Source organism: Adiantum capillus-veneris, chromosome 14 (genome assembly GCF_014529385.1).
Source record: "Adiantum capillus-veneris isolate H3 chromosome 14, ASM1452938v2, whole genome shotgun sequence".
In the NCBI taxonomy this organism is placed as follows: domain Eukaryota; kingdom Viridiplantae; phylum Streptophyta; class Polypodiopsida; order Polypodiales; family Pteridaceae; genus Adiantum; species Adiantum capillus-veneris.
The window spans coordinates 50,406,116-50,426,022 of record NC_140944.1 but is presented as its reverse complement, the minus strand read 5'-3'; positions in this window follow the sequence as shown (position 1 = coordinate 50,426,022).

Here is a 19,907-nt window from a genome sequence, read left to right as displayed (position 1 = left end):
TTGGTGCCCCCACTGATGAGGGCTTGTGTATGTTGTTGTGAATACTTAGCCTTTAGAGTAATCAAGTAGCTTGTATGAATCATGAGAGTTTGTATGATCCTTTTATTCCCATTGCAAGGCAAAATATACACATAATTGTTAGTACTAAGTTGTAATTTCAACGTGTAATTCATAGGATTTTAGGTCTCTTAGGTTGACTGAGATAAATGCTTTGGTAAATCCTTTTATTTTGCTTCTCATTAGATACGATATTAGCTTAGAAATCTATATTTTTGTGCTATTTTAAGCATTAGGACGTGCATAGGCCATGGATAATCCCTGGGGGATTCACCATGGAAAATCTATCGCACCACATAAGTGCAAGGGAGGGTTTTTTATTTACAAGTTACATAAGTGTAAAAGTTAGGGGCATGCCCCCTATAATTTATCTCCCAAGGTTGAAAATAAGATAGGGGAGTATCATATTTATAATGGGGGAAGAGGGGGGGGGGGGAGGGGCATGGCCTAGGTTGATTACTTGTAATGATTAGTCACCAGTGTGCACTAGAACTGGGATGAATTTTGGAAAAGATTTTGATCAGGTCAGTGCACATCAAATTTTGAATCAAGCCGGTCATATATAAGGGATGATTGGGAGTAGATCAAGGGTTGATTTACAGTAGCCTTTGATGGATTAGAATTGGACATGTAGCTAGAGTGAAAGTTGATTGGGCACATAGTCTGAAAGTCAAACTAAGACACATTGAGGGTACATCTAGTAATCAATAGAAGTGGTTCCTTAGTACATTACCAGTCACTATGCTACACACTCTTTGACTAGTTTTACGTAGATCATGTGAGACCTAAATTCTAGATATAAGATAGGGGTATGATAGTTTTTTTCAATGATTGTTGTATAAGCATAGAAAGGGGGATCATATTCTCTAATATGAATCATATATAGGACCATGAGTAGAGGTTTTTTCCTTTCATTTCACTCCACACATTAGAATAAACATTGCAATTAGTAGGAAAATCTATTTTCAACAATGTATGGTGTTCATGTTTGGTGCCTAAAGAGTAGGAGAAATTCTAGCGTCACCAAACCCTATTATCCTGCCTCTTGTTGATTATCATAGATCATTTGATGTGCATAGTTTTATTTTGTTGTAGAATATATTGCAATTTAGAAAACATTATTGTGTAAGTCTTTTTAAGAAAGAAAAAAAACACGTTGTTACTTTAAAATTCATTCAATGGAGGCCCAAGGCCAAATGTTAGGATATCCTCTTTTTTTTGGAGAGCCTGGCGAGGATTTCAAGCTATTTCTATCCAATGTCAAAATGGTGTGCTGCATAAAGAGAGTGATATGAGATATTGAATGCTTATAAATGTTTGAAGTAGTCCTTAAAAAAGATGCTAGCACTTGGTTTGACTCTCTATCTCACGATGTTAAAGAAAACTATAAGGAAGTTGTTGATCATTTCAAGATATATTTCTCTGACCCCCAAAACACTCAAAAGCTATGGCAAGACATCATTTATCACAAACAAAAAGGCTTAGATGACTAATACGTGTATAAACAAAAGTTTCTACGTCTTTGGGTTGTATGGGTGAGAAATGTTGCTAACCCTGGTGATGGTGCAGAGTTCCTAAAGAAGGAAAGGTTCATAGCCGGTCTCTTTTCCACACTCAAGATAAAAGTCCAGGTGGGTGCACATGCTACCTTTGATGCAGCTGAAACTAGGCATGTTAAGAAGTATAGGAAACTCAAGTGTCTAAGAGGAGAGGTTCCAATAGAGGGTCCTAGACCTAAGGGAAAATTGAAAGCATCAAAATCTAGAAAGAATCCTGATGTAACAATGTAGGTAATTGAAAAGTTAAATGAATCCCTAAGCAACTTGTCAATCCACCTTGCACAAGCTATAGGTTCGAAGGGACAAACAAAGAAATCCGAGGAGCGAGAGCCATGACCTAGAAGACTTTTGCAATGTTGGAATTGCGGAGAGTATTGACATGGGATGTATAACTGTCCTTGGCTCCGTGGGGAGCTAGGGAGACCTAGCTTGAATTACCCATTGATAAATGCAAGTGAAGGAACTAATCAAAAACCACGGCTTCTAAAAAGGCCAAATGGAGCAATCCCACCTCCACGAGGAGTCCAAGGAGTTCCACCTTTTCTAGCTCCAAATGTGCATGTGTTAGAGGTGAAAAATTCAAATGAGATTGACATGGAAGCAAATGGCATTGATCCCAGCCTATCACAAATTTTTGTTTACTATATTTTGTTGGTTTTCCTTGCTTCTAGAGGTTTACAATAAAAGAAAGAGTGAGAACAACCTCTTGGAAAAATTCAAAAAATGATTTGATGGGAATTTTTTCTTGACTAGTTCACCGGAGGTGAAAGGTAGAGGGAGAACCTAGTGGTAAAGGGAAGGGAAAATATGTAAATGTGAAAAGAAAAGATATGATGTGGTTGTGGAGCCATGCACCCATGATTCAAGGGTCATGAGTGGCTCATATCATCATGGCTTTGGAGCCATATGATGATTCAAACAGATGGGACCCAAGTGGAAGACTTGGTAAAGGAAGGAAACAGACACATGATTTTGCTGGATTTTTGAAAAATACTTCCACTCCGATCCAAGAAAAGTTGTCTTCATCAAAGTTGTAGCTAATGAGCTGGAGATTTTGACCATATTTTGTTTTATAATTTTTGCATCTACGGTCTAGGAGATATGGCCAAAATGGTGGACGCCAGTTTTTTCAACTGTGGTGGAGACCACCCCCTCTACCTTTACACACACACCCTTCCTTTTCCACATTGAGACCTTCTCTAAAAATCAGCCATTAGTCTTCTCACCCTCCCCTCCTTCCTCCTCTCTCTCAAGCTCAAAAACCCATCACAAATTCCTTTTCTAATCACCTCTCAAATCATGCTTAATCTTGTTGTAATTCATAAGTTCTCATTCAACCCCTTTCTATTATTACTAGATATGCATTGATTTTATGTAGATTCTTTACATTTTAAAATAAGGAAGCTCTTGGACTCAAGCTATGGAGGAAGGAGTGAAGACAACACAAGTGATGATGGAGCCAATTAGTTGCAAATTGGTCAACAAATCACTTGGAAGGAGCTTCTTCATTGGTTGAATGTCCCTAATCAAGCTTCATTTGTACAAATTGCACTTGGATCTTAACCTCACTCCTAATCACTCTCTTTCCTATATAAAGAGGCCCCCCCCTTTGTAATTTCAAGTATCCCTCAGTCCCATTGAGTCTTTGTATCACTCATCATGAGCCCATAAAGCTCATTCATTCACTCTATTCTTGCACATTCTAGAGTGCAAATTGTTTTATGCTAGTAACCTCCCCTCCTCTTACTTATGTTAATTAAGAGAGATCGTATATGTGTGTGTGAGAGTGCTTGATGTGATTTTGGCTAATTCTTGAGTTGTTGTTTAGTAATCTACATGCTATTTGTGTTGGGAGTGCTTGAAGTTATCCATTCCTTGTACACACACTAAGGTTAATTCTTCATTCATAGTGATAGTTCTCTCTCTCTCTCTCTCTCTCTCTCTCTCTCTCTCTCTCTCTCTCTCTTTGTGTAGCGGTCCTAGTCCACGCTTCCAAGACTAGGTGGTGCCCTCATCTCATTTCCCTTGTGGTGCAATGGAGTTTGTTTTGGTGTAGAGGCCCCCATTCCAAATTTCCTTCATCAGCATCAAGCGTGGCTGTGGAAAAGGTAAGGAGAAAGAAGGAGTCACGTCACAAAGTGACCATGGACGAGAGAAGAAAGCGAAGGAGACCAAGGAAGCCAAAAGGACTTGACATCGTTACAACCTCCAAGACTTTCCTCTTGGACATGGTAAAAGACCGTCTTGCCAGTTGTTAACCCGAAGAGTACTTCATCCCCTAAAGCCGTGTCAAGGGATGACACAGGCAAGGAGGGGGGGAATGTTAGCAGCAAGCTAACTCGGATACCATTTTTTGGAGCTCTCATTGTAAAAACATTTATTATTTTGATGAATCGGGAATATTGTAACTCCTACTTTCTAGATAAACTTTGTAATTGATGAGCCGGGGCTACAAACTTCAAGATTGTATCAACCTGTCTGTAGTCTCTAGTCAGAGCTCCCAAATTATTAGCTTTGACCACCAAAAGCCTTGGATAAGGTAAAAAAACCATTTTTTGTAAGTTTTTGGATAATAGAAACACAACGTGAGCTAACGGCGCTCACTTCTCTCCTTTTCGTGCTCCCTACTCCTTCCCCGATTGTCACATTGCAGTCGCGTTTGTTGCGTTGCAACCGTAGGTAAGAGCTCTATGCATTGTCGTAAGCATTTGACGGGAGTTTGTAGCTTTTGGCATCACCGACCCGCGGCCTAATTTCATCATAAGTAGAAATTTTGACTTCAAAATCAAAAACTAAGTATAGGAGGGGTATTGGGGCATCATTGCTAAGCATTTAGATATATTCTGGGTTGAAAACAACTAGGTCAAAAAGTGAGATTTTTGCACTTGAACTAAAGTGAGATTTGAGACCATAAGCATGTGTGCTTAGGTCTTATAAACATTTCCTAAACGTTTTGTTACGTTTAGATGTTGTTTGATGCTGTAACGGTTGTAATTTGTTTGCCGATGAGAGATTAGCTTTTGGTGATTTCAGTCGTTTGAGTGTAGCCTGAGTTAGATGCGAGTTGTTTGTTGTTTTCCAAGAGATTGACAACCTCTTATAGCCTCTATGCACTAGTCAAGTCAGCTTTGTCCCATGGATTGATAATTATATTCGTGGTTCTCGCTATGTCTGCAATAAGATAGGAGTGAGGCTAGACACCCATCCCACAAAATTGGATGCCTTTGAGAAGACAAAAAAAGTCTTTGCAAATCCCTAGATTGGAGGGGGCGAGCCCTTTTAGTAGGGGATGAGAGATAAACACACACACACACACACACACTCTCTCTTGCAAGCCCTTTACACAAAGGGAATAGGGGGCACATGTGAGCTCCCTAGCCCAGTTTCCCCCAAGATGCATTCAATTCCTCTTGGGTGGCCATAGAGGTGGACCAATGAAAATTAGGCTAGAGTACATTCGGTTTAATTCATTTTAAAATACTTGATAAAAGGACCAATAGGAATTAAGCTCTCTAGAAGACTATTGAACAGTCTCCCAAGGGGTCCAATGAGCATTTAGCAGCCATGGTTCCCTGATTCCTATTGACCAGAAGACAAAGGGGTCCAATGAGAGTTTAATTTCATTAATTAAAAACCTAAAGCTCTCAAAAAATGGGAAAGGGGGACACATGTCAAAAGGCTATCCATGATTGGCTAAGCTTTGCAGGGTCCAATGGGGTGCCGGCCAGCATGAGTAATATCCAAGAGGGGTCGACCAAGAGAGAGAAAGAGGGCTGATTTTGGCAAGGCATTAACACAAACACACACACACACTCACACAATCTCATGTGTGAATCAAATAATACTCTCTCTCCTTCTCAACATTTAATGGAAAGCTCATCATCTACTCCAAGCTGGTGAGAAGGGAGGCCTACACCAACAACTCTTGGCCTTGTGATGCAAATCTAACCAAGAGCCATGCTCCAATGCATGATCATCTCCTCTACCATGCTAATTACTAATCTATGCTAAGCTATTATGAGTGATGATGTGAGGAAGTATACTTCTTTCTTGTAAGATTACTCCTTCCTCCTCTCAATCTACTCTCATACCCCGCTAGTTCTCACCATCTTCAAAGGTGTGTGAGGTCTTGGGTTTGAGACCGTGAGGGAATTGATGTTGTGTTTTATAAGTGTGTTGATGGTGCTGGAAGCTTCCATGTTCATTGCACTAGAAATTTATTGAAGGAACACAAAAGTATTGTATTGTAAAACATCTCCCTTGATGGGGGAAACCTATAATACAAAACCTTTTGGAGGGGTGACCGGCTCCATGTAAATCTGGTCATCAACTGCTGTCAATAGCTTAATTTCTCTCTCTTTTGAAGTATTGTTCATGCCTATCTAGCTAGGTGTTATGATTTTTGTTTCTCTCTCCATCCAAGTATTGTTGCTATGCTCATTAGGAATCTATTCTTATGAAATGCTCACTATGTTTATGCTATTGTCCGCTACACACAAGTTACTAGGCCATTAAATGTTACATTGGTATCAAAGCATAAGGTCTCTCTTTTCTTGCTCAAGAAGGGAGGTCCTCAAGCTAGCTATAAATTTTTGGTATTATTAATTGCAATTTAGTAAGTAGAATAAGGATTTTGCAGCCTTGTAGTGCGCTTGCTTTGTGCAGATAACAAGGCATCACCGTCGAGAGCTATGGTCTTAATATTGGAGTCCTATGGGGCTTGCCTATGGCTTAACCACTATTGAGCTATTAGAAGCTTGACAGGAGCCGTTTTGGTGTTGAAAGACCCTCTCTTGTATTCCTTGCAATTAATGATATTCAAGCCACGGGTACAGGAGCTTGAGTGTTTTTCTACAGGAGTAAAGAGGAGCAAAAACTAGGGCTTGAAGTGCCAATGTACACTTAAAAATATTACACCTAAAAATTGTTAAAATGGTTGACAATAGTAAAGAGAGTGAAGTTAATGTTGATAGCTTTGATTTTGCTAATGAGTAGGCTACTAATGATGCCCCTATGCTTGTTAACTACCTTGTTTCTAGGCTTCAACAAGCCATGGGCAATCCATCCCTCCAAAGTGAAGTGCAACGACAACTTTGTGCTCATGGAATTCTCCAAACTCCCCACCAAGAAGAGAGAGTACCTAGGAAGCCTCCTTTAAAGACTTCCAAAAAGACCTCTCTCCGCTTCAGGAAGAAGAAGAGGATCCATACAAAGGGCTCAAAAATTCACTTCTTGATGACGCATCTCCTTCCGAAAGAAGAACTCAAGATCCCCCACCAAAACAATGAGATAGAAGTGAGTCTCCTACCACCTCGGTGGAGATGGCTCCACGAAGACGGTGGGCAAAACACTCTCCATCACCTCCTAAACGGAGAAGACCATCGCATACTTCTCCACACCATAATTCAAAGAGGGATGAAAGAAAACAAGAGAAGAAAAGGTGAGAAAGAGGTCACCCTCTTCTCCATCTTCTTCATCCTCTTCCTCTTATGAAGAAAGTGATGGTGTAGACAAGGAGGAACAAGGCAAGAAAGAGGTCACCCTCTTCTCCATCTTCCTCAAATTCTTCATCTTTTGAATAAGATGATGGTTAAACTTTTGAACCACCAAAAAGAAGAGGCCATAGGAAGTCCTATGCCACATGGAAGAGGTCGTCCAAGCTCAAGAAGTTCAAAGAGGGAGGAAAGAACATCTCTTTCCTTACCTATGATGGCACCTTTGTTGCTACTACGAACGAAGTCTTGGCTTCACGGAGTCCTCTAAGCTATGTCATGTAGCTATGCATTTTCAAAAGGCCGCCAGGCAATGGTGGTCTAGCCTACGGGAAAACGGTGAAGCTCCACAAACATGGAAAGCTTTAAGAGCTTCCATCGTGAAGCAGTTTTTGACTACCAATGCCAAAGACAAAGCACTCACCGAATGGTGAAGCTTGAAGCTCACTCCTTACAAATATATTCACAAATATGTAGACAAGTTTTGGGTCTCACATCGCAAAGCCACTGTCTTGGCTTCACAAATCAATTTCCAAACAGGGGCTAAGAGACATCTTAAACCCACAGAGAATAAGGACCGTAAGAATGAGCCTAAGGGGAAGGACAATGTCCAAGTCTCCTAAAGGCAATGACAACAACAACAAAGCTAAGGAGAAGGGAGTTTATAAAGGCAAAATTAAACCCTCTCCTAAAGAGCTTGAGCGTTATCATAAAGATAACCAATGTTTCAAGTGCGGGGAGCAAGGGCATGCTTATTGTGCTTGTCCCCACAAGAATACACGAAACGAGTCTCCTAGAGCAAAGGATATCCTCTATTCCATGCTTGGGGAAAGGTAAGAGAACATGATGCTTTTATTCTCTTTGACCCTGGTTCTACTCACAATTTCATATCCACAAAGTTGGCCACCAAGCTAGGCATCCAAGCCTATGAGATGGGAGATGTCCTACCCGTCAATGGTGCTTTCAAGGGGCAAGAAGCTTCAATCACTCACTTAATTGGGAAATTGAGGCTCCATGTCCAAAGCTATGTGGACAAAGAGGACTTCTTTATCTCTCCTCTCAAGCATGAGGATGTAATCCTAGGAGCACCATGGTTTGATCACATGGCTGCCAATGTTAAATTTCCTAAAAGGAAAATCTACTTTAGGTTCAGGAAAAAAGATATGTACATAGATGCCAAAGAGTTGGTTAACACTATACCCATTGTACATATGCAAGCTTTCAATAAGTCAATAAAGATCTCTATTTCCATGTACATGATTTTTGTTAAAGATTCTTAAAATGAATCTAATGCTTTAGCAAAAGAAAATATAAATAATCACAAGGAATTACAGTTATCCAATTTTATCATGGGATTTCAAGATGTTTTTATTGACGACATCCCTTGTGAACTACCTCCTAAACGAGGCAATGATGGCCATGCAATTGAACTTCTTCCATGTTAGGAAATATGACGTAGCTAAATAGATATTTGAGTAGATTACTTAATGGAGAGAGATAGATTTCACACACAAGAGATTATAGAATAGAGAGAGAGAGAGAGTACACATGATATACGTGGTTCACCCAATGTGGGCTACATCCACGGGAAAGCATCCACTCAATGGCTTTAGTACTTCAAAACAAGAAGTAGTTTACAAAGGTATTATTCCCTTAATAGAGCTCCTGCCTTGCTTCACTCTCACCACCTCACACTCATCTTGTTGCATCAACTTCACACACTATGAATGTGTGTAGAAATGGCCTCCTTTTATAGGCCAAAAGGGCTGCCCTCTCTCATGAGAGACAGCCATGTGTAGCCTCCTTTTATAGGCCAAAAGGGTTGTCTCTCATGAGAGACAATCATGTGTAGCCGCCCTTGTGTAGATAAGGCCAAATCGGACCCTCCAATCCGCCCATGTGTGGCCGCCCTTGAGAAGACAAGTCCGGTTTTGAATTCGGCCACCTGCCATTGACTTCTGACCACTAGCCACCGGTCATTGACTACCGGCCAACCGGCCGGTCATTTTCCGACCACTTTCCGGCCGCTGTCTGGCCATGATATTCCGGCGAATGGTCGTGAAAATTTTGGTTTTCGGTGAGTGATTTTTATTTTCGGCGAGTGATTTTACTTCACGCACGATGGCTTCTCCTCATTATGGGGGCGTTAAAAATGTGCGTTTTTACCACAGAAAATTACAAGGGGTAAATCAAGCTCCATACTTAACAAACTCCCACTTGGAGACTGATCTCCAAACCAAACCTGTGACTACTTTCCATCCTAGCTTCTTATCCTTGAATGCCGATTGAAGATGAGCAAAAGTTGAACTTCCCCTTATTGACCACCTTTTGTAAACATGTGTACAGGAATTTCACTTGTATGCACCTTTCCTAGCTTTAGTTGTCCCTCTTCCAAAAGAGTGCGTATGAAGTGATATCTCACCTCAATGTGCTTTGTCCTTGAATGAAAGGCTGAGTTCTTCGCAAGATGGATAGCGCTTTGGCTATCACTGTACAAGACACAATTGTCTTGTTTGCATCCAAGCTCTTCTAAGAATCTGTGAAGCCACAGAATTTCTGCTTGCCTCCATCATTGCTACATACTCTGCTTTTGTGCTAGAAAGTGAGACCACTTTCTGCAGATTTGAAGCCCAGCTTACTACTGTGCCTCCAACCGTGAAGACATAGCCAGTAGTGCTCCTTCAAGTATCTTTGTCACTTGCCATATCTGCATCAGCATATCCTTCTAGAAAAATATCAGTTCCTCGAAAATACAAAGCATTTTCTGTTGTCCCTTTTAGATACCTAAGTATTCACTTCACAGCTTGCCAGTGTTATTTACCTGGGTTGTCCATGAACCTACTCACAACTCCCACTGCATGTTCAATATCTGGCCTTGTCCAGACCATAGCATACATTAGAGAACCTACCCCTGCAACATATGGAACTTTAGACATATAGGCTATCTCCTCTTGTGTATTTGGACACATATCCTTTGTTAGTTTAAAGTAACCAGCCAAAGGTGTAGAAACTGGTTTTGCATTTTTCATTGCAAACCTTTCTAGTACCTGCTTGATGTAATCCTCTTGAGATAGATTTATTGTCTTCTTCGTCCCGTCACTTGATATTTTCATACCAAGTATCCTCTTTGCAGCACCTAAATCTTTCAGAAAAAGATTTAGACAGCTCCTCTTTTAGGTCTTTGATGTCCTGTATGTTAGCAGTTGCAATCAGCATGTCATCAACATACAACATTAGGATGATGAACTTCCCATCTCCCAAATTCTTTGTGTAGACGCAATGATCTGAGTTGCATCTTCTGAATCCATGATCCAACATCCATCGATCGAACTTCAAGTTCCATTTTCTTGATGCTTGCTTTAATCCATACAAGCTTTTCTTTAATCTGCAAAGCATTTTCTCCTTACCTTTTACTTCATACCCCTTTGGTTGAAGCATGTAAATTTCCTCCTCTAAGTCACCGTGAGGGAATGCCGTATTTACATCCATTTGCTCGAGATTTAGATCATGAGCAGCCACAAGGCTTAAGACAAACCTAATTGAGTTCATTTTTACAATAGGAGAAAATATTTCATTGAAGTCAATACCTTTCTTTTGAGAAAACCCTTTTACCACAAGCTTAGACTTAAACCTTTTCTTCCCACCTTTTTCTTCCTTCAGCTTGTACGCCCATTTTTTTTGAAGTGCGCGCTTACCTTTAGGCAACTCTACCAACTCCCATGTTTGGTTGCGATGTAGTGAGTCCATCTCCACTTGCATGCTCTTCGTCCATTCTTCTTTGGATTCGTGTTGCATTGCTTCTTTGTATGATTTCGGTTGTCCAGAATCTGAGATCAAGAGATGGTTGAACGAAGGAACAAACATTTCTGGAGGTCTACTTGCTCTTGTAGATATTCGGGAAATAGGTTGAGGCTCCTCATTTGGTTGACGTTGTTGCACATTGTCACCGTTTGCAGTCTTTGAGTCTTCACCGTCCTCAAGCTCCATGTACTCATCACCTGTTTCTTTTGTTTGTTTTCTTTCCAAGTAATCTTTGTACATATTTTGTTCGTTAAAAATTACATCCCTACTCCTTAAGATTTTACCATCTTCAGGATTCCATAGGCGATACCCAAAGTCACCTTCTCCATAGCCAATGAAGAAACACTTTTTGGACTTTGCATCTAGCTTTGATCTTAGGCTTCTATCTATGTGCATGAAAGCCTCACACCCAAACACTTTGAGAAATGCATAATTCACCGGTTTACATGTCCATGCCTCTTCTGAAACTCCCCCATCCAATGTCGTTGAGGGTGACCGGTTGATTAAGTACACAGACGTACTTACAGCTTCCGCCCAAAGCTCAAGTGGTAGGCCTACTGTTGGACGGATACGCCGCAACGGACGTCAGCACAACGAGAACTCACCTAACAAGATTTGTCAGCTAAGGATAAAGCTCGACGCGCAGGCGCGTGGAAGCAAGTATAAGGTGTGAATCTACACTCGGCCGACTCCTAACTAATTCCTACAAAGGTCTCTACCCAATGTCTAAGTCACAGCCTTCAAGAGTGCATAAGAGGAAACTTCCTACAACGCTTTCTAGAGACGAACACCCATCAAACAATCTCGAAACACCACAAAACTTGAAGGAGACCCTACTAGCACCAATAGGTCGCTCTCCCTAAGGTCTATGAACCAAAATCCCAACCCAAAATATCGGTGCAAAATCACGTAGGATGTATGGCCGAAATTTGCAGGTCTTCTTTTTCAAAATCTAAAGTGCCCAATGTGTAGCTCTACTCAATGTGAACGCGTGGATATGCTACAATGCAAAATCAGACGACGTATGCTCACCAAATCACTAGATGAAGCTCGTAGAAGGAGCTCGCAAAACCAAACCGTACGCGCGCAATGTAAGTATCGGCGCGTAACTCTCGTCGGGGGCAGCACGTTGCACTTCTCCGCACTCGATTTATGGTGAAGAAGCCGGTGTAGAATGCTTTTTCAAAGGCGTGGAGGTGATAGGATGACAGAAACATTATCCTTTGATACAACGCATGTATCACCTCCTTGGAAGGCTGACCAGATAGATCATAGGCACATCTGTAAGTATCTTGGAAGAAGAAGATACTGTCTGTCACCTGGCCTGGCTTGAATGTCTCAAATACTGCTAAAAGAGTTTTGCAGATTTTCTTCATCATGATGCACGTAAGGTCAGGTGAGCCAGTGAACAATTTGATGGCGCCCGTTAGGGTTTTCACCATGTATTGGACACTTATTCTCTCACTTGCCTTCAAGCCCGGCAACTTAGGATAATTCAGCCAAGTGGGTTGGCTCCTTTGTAATATCTCCTCGGCCTTCCACGTCCTGATCCTTGGTAGAGGACAAAAGTTGAGGTTGTCTCTAATGTTTTTCGGTGCCTCTACCAAATGGATTAGGTACTGTGGGTACTTCGTCAGCCACGCCTTCCTCCCTTTTGGCTGAGAGTCAACTATTAACCTGGTCCCTTTTGGCTGGGAGATATCTGCGTTGTAGAGTGGTATTGTCGGCTCTTCTCTAATCCTCTTATTGATGGTGGCAGCTTCATACTTTAGCAAAGGATATGGGAGAGAGGGTTGAAGCCATTCGCGCCTAAGGTTGCTGGCGTCAATCTTCTGGATGGTCATGGATTTGAAAACCCTCTGCTCCCATTCCAAGGCTTCCTTAGTCGTCTCTCTGATATCCACCTCTATTGCTTTACACAACTTTTCTTCCTCTTCCTGTGTCAGATCTTGTGGCTCTTGAGAGGATCCTATTAGGATTTCCTCTTGCATAGGTGTGTCCACAGGATCTGCCACATTTTCTAAATCTATGCCCTTAGTGGCCGCTGGACCTGTGCCTTCTTGCTCTCCGGCTTGCTGCCCTCTCAGCTCCTCAATCTGCTTTAGGAGTTTCTGTTTTTCTATTTCAGCTTCTTCTCCCATGTTCACGAGGAGGTCGTTCAACTCGGCGTTTATCTTCTCCGCCTCCTCGAGCTTTCTTTTGATACTTTCTAATTCCTCTTGCATTGCTTTTTGTTCTTCTTCTATTAGTGTTTGCATAACAATTGACCCTTCTGCCATCATCAATCATTGCTTTTTCTCTAGAGTCAGCTCTTTCTGAAGTTCTGTCATCTGTTCTTCATAAATTTGGATTTCCGTAGTGATGTGAGTCGAGCTAGTAGCTTTGAATCTGGCAGGAGATGCCCATAGCCTCTGGATGGTTTGATCTTTCAATTTAAGCTGTCCTTGAGCTCAAGGACCTCATCCTGGCTGGCTTCTTGATCTATCTCCGCCTTTTCTTTGGCGTTTCGCATTGCTTCAACTTCTTTGGACTCCTCAGCCAGCTGTAGGGTCAGGTTATCCCTTTCCCTCTCCGCATCTATCAATGATTTTCTGAGTTGCTTACACTCCTCTTCGACTCCTTGCATTCTTTGGGTTGTTGCCTGGTTTTCTTTTTCCATTTCTTGGCATCTTTGCAATGCCTTTGCTAAACTGGCCTGTAGCTCCGATTCTCTCTCTTTCTGCCTTTGACTTTGTCTTTGTAAAGAGTCTACTTCCAGCTTTATCTTCACTTCAGTGGCCTTGAGAGTTGCCGTCTCACTTTCAAAGGCCATGGACTACGCTCTTAACCCGGTTAACTTCGTCATCACCACATCCCAATCATTGGAAGGCGGGTGCTACTAACCTGATGCTTTGCATTTGCGCCTTAGGCCCTGTGCTTGCCAAGTCAAATGCGACTCTGGCAGCCTCTTCTTTTGTGTATCCTGCCGACGCTAGCAGATCCAGAAATGTGTTGTATTCTTCATGTGGCTTTGGCTCCTCACTCTTGGGTTTAACCTCTTCCCTCTCCTGGCTTTGTTCTTTCTTGGACTCTTCCTGGCCTTCGTGGTTGTCTTCCTTCTCTTTATCTTCTTGTGGAGGGCTACGAGGAGGTGGTGAGGGCGGTGGGCTGGACTCAGGGCTGGCCGGTAAAGATGTAGGCTTTTTCTTTAAATCTCAGTCTGCCTTTGTCTTCCTTTATCTCTCTTGGCTTTCCTGCCGTCTAGAAGTTTCTGTCATACTTGCTTCACTTCCTCTTCTGTAAAAGGCACCTGCGGAATATTTTCTGATGCGGGATCAAGAATCTCAAAATTTTTAATGTAATCTTCGAATCTGTCCCTTTGCACCCTTCGGGATGATCCCGAAATTACTTCTAGAGACGGCTTCCAGAGTTCACTCAAATCGCCTTTAAGGGCCCTTTCTGCTCTGAAGCTCTCCATCAGCCGCTCTAGTCTTGCCGCTTTTTGTGACTTTGTCTCTTTTTCCGGCACTTGGACAAATTCTTTCTTTCCCTTCTTTTTCTCTGACTGCTCTTCTTGAACAGGCTCTAGCCGTCTTTTCAATCTTGTGGCAACCCTTGGTGCTTTTTGTGGCTTGTCTTCTTTGTCTTCTTTGAGCCTCAACCAATCATTTTGTGATGGAGGGTCAGGCCATCTTCCTTTTGCGTGCAATGCCCCATAAATCACCTTAGTGATTAGTTCTCCTGGCACAATATATGTGGGCTTCTTGTTACCCATCTTCACTAGGTTGTCATGTATATATGCTGCATAATTGATTAGCCTTGGAGTGCTCTTCATCATTGCCCAAGAGAATGTCGTGGAAATTGCTCCTGGCGGCGTTCTATACTTTTGTGGCCTCTTCGTACACATATGGAAGTATTGGTTGTACAACTGACTCATGATTGCCACTTTTGGGTTGGCAATATCTTCAAAAGTGTAGTTATTTTTCTTCTCAGTGTACACCTTGACATCATCTCTTCTTTTAGTTACACTATCCCCCTTGTTGGAGAGGTCTAGTGCATCTGCTACAACTTGCTCGGTGATGACTATTTCTATTTCTGGCCTGCCTTGCAGATCGGTTACTTTGGCCACTCCATCTTCCTTTATTTTTGTCGCAAATTCCCAGACTCTCTTTATGTCAACCCCCGCCGGCACTGATTCAAAGTAATTGTGAAGATCAATCTTCTCCAAGTACCCGGCCATCTTGCTTCTTACGAACTCATTGAGTTCCCGCGGTAGCATTGGTAGCTCGATCACATTCCCTTCAGTGTCTTTGAACACTCCTTGGTAGATCTTTAGGTCGTTGGACTCTAGCAGATCTTCTTGGATCCATGTGATGGTGGGCTTTAGTGTTCCTTTTGGTATGATGAAGGCATCCACTTCTTCTAGGTAATCCTTAATGGTCATTCTTTTCTTCTTTGCCGGTGACTTCGTGACTGCCATAGATCCTGTTGCACTCAGTAGTCCGAAGTTATCGTTTTTTCCATATTACCTGAGAAACTGAGTTTTATCTATCCAAATGACTTGAAAATTGAAAATAAAGCTTAAAAGGAACGTGTGAAACTGTGCATGTGCTCATAGTGCAATTCTGGCCAAAAATTTCCCTCTAGACATCCTACGCATAGGATGTCTTTTTCATCAGAATTAGGTGATACTTGTCATGCTGGTAGTCCTTGGCCTGTGGAATATGGCTATGTGCTTGGATATGGATTTGGGCAGCAAAAAGTGGATTTTTTGGGTTGATTCAGGCTTTAGGTCACGAATTGGGTAGAAAGATCATAACAAGTAGCAAGTGATGTCCAAATGGGTTGAAAATTGATATATGGGCTCATTGCACCATGGTATTGGCTCCCATGATGTCACTCTTTGCACAGAAGGTCTAAATTATGCTGGAGACATCCTATGCGTAGGATGTATATTTCATCAAAATGGCATGGGATTTGTTATGTGGGTAGTCCTTCGCCTATGGAACATGGCTATGCTGTTGGATTTGGATTTGGACAAGGATTGATGCTTGTAAGAGACTGTGTAGTGTTTTTTTTGGGCTCAAAAAGTGTATCTTGAAGGTGTTGGGGATCAAAAATGATTAGAATGGCTTCAAAATTGGTATATGAGCTCTTGATGATGATGTGATTGGATCTGGAATGGAAAAACATCCTCTGTAGGCCAAAAATGTCAAATAGACATCCTATGCGTAGGATGTCTACTTCACCAAATTTTGCAGGTGAGTACACAGATGGATTGGTTATATGGTTGTGAATGTGTTGTGCAAGTTTCATGTGATTTGGACAAGATTTGGTAGGTCTATGGCCCATTATTGCCTCTATGCCCTAACTTTGCGTTTTTCATGCATATGAGGTCAATTTTGGTGCAAATGTGATGAAACTTGGTGGCTAGCATGTAAAGGTCATTCAAAAAATGTGTGTGATGAAAAATGTTGGGATCTGTGCCCAGAAATTCCCTTGAGACATCCTACGCGTAGGATGTCTCCTGATGATTTTTTTATGGAATGTGCCACTAGTGCCTGCCCTTAGTCCCCCTGAGTCCCTTTTAAGCCTAATTTCAACAAAAAAGTCAAATGGATAGAAAGTTACTCCCTGTATGGACTTTAGAGCCTTCGAGCCGTTTTCTGACTTTTGGAGTGCTTTTTGGCGATGAAATTTCTTGATATTGGTCTCCATAGCTTCCCGATCCCTTGGGGATCCTTGCCGTATGGTTTTTGTCGACTTTGGCTTCACCGGAGCTTCATTTGGCAATTTGTCGCCCTAGAAGCACCCGTGATTGCGTTTACACATCTTCGATGATTTGTGGTGGTGTACCACCATAGGACTTGGTTGTTGATGGTCTAGGAAAGCCGTTCATGAAGTTTGGTGGCAAACGGGCATGCGGTTTGGCCGCGAGAGCTATTTGACGCTTTGTGTGTGGACCCTATGCTAGTTTTCGCGACAAAACGACAAACATGCGCGAAAAGCTCAAGGTGGTGAGCCTACCTCTCATGTCTGAAGCCCGTCGGGTAGTCGTGCGCGTCGTAGAAGCTGCTGGAAGGTCCGTTCGCTGTAGGTGGCAGAAGCTCTCTCTAAAGGTCAATAGTGAAAACGAGTTAAAAATGAAGTGAAAAATTCTTATAATGAGGGTCCCCGAACCACTTTTCATGAAATTTGACATGTGCTCCCATCTTCTTGCGAGATGCGGTTTAGGCTCAAAAATTTCTTGATTTGGACTCCATTTGCCCTGTTTACCAGAAATTTGGCATTTCAGTCAAAATCTGGCCAAAACACGCTTTCCGCTCCAGTCTCATAATTGCACCCCCAATGTACCATAGGTTTTCCTATAGTCACTGATCATCCCCATATTTTTTGTTTTTCATTACGATCGTTTTTCACCTGCTTTTTGTATTTTTGAAGTTTTTCTGCTGAAAATTAGCAAAACTAAAAGGAAAATAGCAAATCAAACCCATAAAATCCCCAAAATCATAATCAATCACATACATCACCACCAAACATTATATACACTTCACATGCAATTTTTATGGCCGGATTCCTCCGTTTTACCAATATTTTGCCCGGAAAATGGCTATTTCTACTTATATATACACACCTAGGGGCTTGATTTGGCGTTTGGCCCCATATACCTATAGATACATGCTGTATAAGGGCATATGTACTTGGGTTAGTTCAAAAAAATTCGCAATCAAACAACAACCCTTAAAATAGTCGAAAATCATGCCCCTTTTTTGCTCTTTTTGCTATTGCATTCCGCATTTGAGAATGCTTCCCCCCCTCCTAGCCGGAGTCCTGAGGGACAACAAGGTATCACCTCGGAGTATGTGTCGTGCATAGGTTGAAAAATTTGTGCTAATGCTTGGACGATTAATGTGGCCCTAATTTATGCATACTTGGTCAATGCATGGAAAAATTAATGCTATGCAAGAGAAGGGAATAAGCAAGATGCTTATTGGCATTCGCCGCTGAGGTTTCCTGTTTTCTTTGCAAGTAACAACTGTAACTCTACTGCTCTCTGTTTAATTGTCTTTTTTGCAAAAGGCAAGCGATTTGCCGCTACTGTTGATATAGCCGTAGTTGTTTCTATGGAGCGGATTGGCTTTTCCGGAATGGCCATGGACCGTATTTCTTTTGCTCGCCATTGGTAGCTTGTTTTTGCTGGTTTTTGTAGGTGTTTTGCTACTTCCTTTGTTGCCACTATTTTGTTGCGGATTGGCATCCACTTAAGTCGGTTGTCCTTTTTCAAATGCAGCGGTCTGCCTTCCGTTGTTGCTTGTACTAAAGGGAGTTCCTTTTGCCTTTGTTTCGGTATCCAAATGCGAGTAACATTTGGGTTATTTTCGAGCATTTTCTTTGGGATCCATATCTGTTTTATGCCCTTGGTTTTTGGTTGAACTATCTGCTTCGGTTGAATTCTTTCGTTGCATTGTTGTTTGTCTGCCATGTCATTTCTATCCTTTCACATCCATACTTGTTTCCCTCGTTGTGGTAACCTAGATCTTTGCACTGCGGTCAGTGACTTCGTACGTATGTAGTCAGCATGGTTGGATTTTACCTGTTTGTTGGCCTTGGGTATCATGTTGTTCTTTGGTGGCATTCTTGCTTTTGTCTCTTTTTCCAGTGATTGCATTGCTTGCAACTGTTTATTTCGGTATTGCTGAGAAAAGTCTATCACTTGTTGTTCTTGTGCATGCTGAATTTTGACTGCATTCGCATTTCAATCTATTTGCACATTGTACTCTTTTGCCAAGGTTGTCCCAACAACATTGGGTGTTGTGTGCATTCATCCTCGACTACGTAAAATTTGTGTGGGTAAATATAGTGATGTACTTGTGCATGCAATATAGTCGAGCCCCATGTTTTCAGCGAGTGTGATGTACTACTTTCTAGCATTTGAGGAGTAGGATGAAGTTGACCTGTGGACTTGAGCTGTTGGTATAATCCGTAAGAGATCAAATTTACTTGAGCTCCAGAATCAAGCAATGCCATCGATTCAACTTGATTTCTACCCAGTTTGACTGCAATTATTGGCTCCTCTGTGTTTTCATCCAACTTCGTTAGTCGAATGGAATTGATTCGCAATGGTGCTCCACTTTGTTGTTGTTGTTGCAGAAGTCTTCATTTTGCAATGCGTTCTTTTGCTTCTGCTTGAGCTTCCTGTCGTACTCTCTGTTTTTCCTTCATTCGTTGTTTTCCTTGATGAATTTGTTGAAGCATATCCTGTGTGAGTGGTAAATGATATTTCTTCAGTCGACATCCACTAATCCAGTTAGGCATTTCTTCACCTGCTAATGTAGCAAGCTTGATAGCTCCACTTTGTGATAGATCGCTAATCACAAAGGGTCCCATCCCTCGCTTTTTAAGTTTCTTCACATGTTGCTTCAAAGTATAAACAAGTACATAATCACCTATTTTGAACTCTTTAGTGCGCACATGCTTGTCAAAAAACTCTTTTTGTCTTCTCTTTTTAGCATAGATTGAAGCTACAGCTCTCAAGCGGAGTTCATCTAGCTTTTCAAGACATCTATTCTTGAAGAGAGCTCATGCCCTGTCCATTCTAAGCATTTTGCTACTCGTAGAGTTGGAATAAAAACTCTATGGGTAGTATAGCATTTAGGCCAAACACCATGTGTACGGTGTTGTTCCTATCGATGTTTTGTGAGCTACTCTGTATGCCCATAGTGTTGAGTGTAGTTGCTGATCCCAATCTATTCTTGATTCTGACACAATTTTAGTGAGAACCGTACATAGTGTTTTATTTGTGGCCTTAGCTTGTCCATTGGCCTGTGGATGGTATGGAGCAGATTTCCTATGTATGACCATGAATTCCTCTAGCATATATTCAATGACTTCATTAAGAAAATGTGTCCCACAATCACTGACAATTTCTATTGGTAAATCGTATCGTACAAAAACATTCTCATACAAAAATTGTGCAGTGGTCCATGCATCTGCTTTTTGCGTTGCCTTGGCTTCCGCC